The sequence below is a fragment of the Capsicum annuum genome, chromosome 2, assembly GCF_002878395.1.
Source record: "Capsicum annuum cultivar UCD-10X-F1 chromosome 2, UCD10Xv1.1, whole genome shotgun sequence".
Taxonomy (NCBI): Eukaryota; Viridiplantae; Streptophyta; class Magnoliopsida; order Solanales; family Solanaceae; genus Capsicum; species Capsicum annuum.
In genome coordinates, this window is record NC_061112.1 from 111807953 (window position 1) to 111809857 (window position 1905).

The 1905-nt window shown below is 31.5% G+C and overlaps 1 long non-coding RNA gene across 1 annotated transcript; it reads right to left on the minus strand.

Moving 5' to 3' along the window:
- Window positions 1-671: 671 nt before the first annotated feature.
- Window positions 672-1584, minus strand: LOC124895955. The gene is made up of 2 exons (XR_007052215.1): window positions 1014-1584; window positions 672-898 (listed from the first exon to the last, which is right to left on the minus strand). It is a non-coding gene; the product is annotated as an uncharacterized LOC124895955 (long non-coding RNA).
- Window positions 1585-1905: the final 321 nt, after the last annotated feature.

A 1905-nucleotide genomic window follows, 5' to 3' on the forward strand; every position in this document is an offset into this window, starting at 1 on the left:
ACAATGACAGAATTCTGACATTACATTGCCAAAATAAACAATGCCCCTTTCCTGTGGAAAACGTGTGAATGAGCTCGGACATGATGTTTAGGGGTTTGGAAAATAAGTTATTCAGGGATACTAATTTCGAAATTACGTATCTCGGGATTAGATATCTCATTCTTAAGGAGGAATAAGAAAAACACTATAATCTCAGGATGAGTTATCTCATGCATTTTGTTCCAATCAAACATGGAATAAACTCCTCTTCTAAATTAATCTTAGGAATAGTTACCCTTATTCCTCCTACCAAACAACCCCTTAATGTTTTTTTATAGTTTGTGCATCTCTGTCTTAAAAATAATTAATCAGTCCTAGATTTTTTCATCAATTTTATAATTTTTAATTGAACATGTGTACAATATATCAAAACGAAAAAGGGCCCGAATTACCCTTTAAGTATTGAAATTGCATCAAAAATATCCTTCGTTAACCTATTGGGCCAGAAATACCCTTCAAGTAATGAAAATGGTTCAAAAATACCCTTTTATCCACCTTTATGGCTCAAAAATACCCTTTCAACTAACAGTTTTAAAAAATCATAATTAAAAATTCGAAAAAGGGTCAGAAATACCCTTTAAGTATTGAAATTTATTCAAAAATACCATCCATCCACTTTTATGGCTCAAAAATACCCTTGCAACTAACGATTTTCTTAAATCATAAATAATTTTTTTAAAAAAATACATGACAACTTTCACTTGGTTGAAACTAAATTAATTAAAGGTATCAACAAATTTACCTTACCTCGGCCTCCATGAATGCGACAATTTCAGTAGCAAATTGGGTCATTACAATAAATTTACCCATTGTTTATCCCCAAATGATCACAACAGACAGGAATTGGATGAAAACGTCCCTGAGATATTAACATAGACTGCATTATTATAATTTCTATCCTCAAAACCTTTGTATCAAAATTTACAAAAGATTTCACTTGGATTACACCACGTTTATTAAAATACAGAACTTACATAATTTATCGCAGTCGAGACTCGCATGATATCAATTTTTACAAGGATTAACTGGGGACTCACCAATACACCTTGAAATCACAATTACTTCATAAAAGGAGGAATGAGAATTTTCTTCTCGTGAAATATTCTCGATCCCACTATAGTGGGAAAACTCCTGCTAGAGCAGGCTGCCAGCCACTATAGCAGAATGAAGAATTGACAAAAAAAAAGTAAGCCCATTCATCAATTCAAACTCAAAAACTCATCTCCACTCTTTGATCAACAATCACTAAATATTGGAATCAAGGTAAATTTTATTCTAATTTTGCTCCCTTACTTTTACATGTATAACATAATCAGTTTTTCACTAGAAATTGCAGAAAACACAGGGTTTTGTCTTTGTTTTTTGACTCAAAAGTATTCTTCAATTTGGATGCATGTACAAAGCATGGTTTCTTGTCTTAAATTTAAAACACTTTATACGGTTTTAACATTGCATGTAAAATACTGTCTTTATACGGTTTGGATCGGGTAACTTGTGTTGGAGTCGGATTGGATAAAATATTTTAATTAATTTAGTTTCAACCAAGTGAAGATTGCCATGTATTTAAAAAAAAAATATTATGATTTAAGAAAATCGTTAGTTGCAAGGATATTTTTGAGCCATAAAGGTGGATGGAGGGTATTTTTGAACTAATTTCCATACTTAAAGGGTATTTTTGACCCTTTTTCGAATTTTTAATTATAATTTTTAAAAATCGTTAGCTGCAAGGGTATTTTTGAGCCATAAAGTTGGATGAAGGGGTATTTTTGAACCATTTACAATACTTGAAGGGTATTTCTGGCTCAATAGGTTAACGAAGGGTATTTTTGTCCCAATTTCAATACTTGAAGGGTATTTCTGACCCTT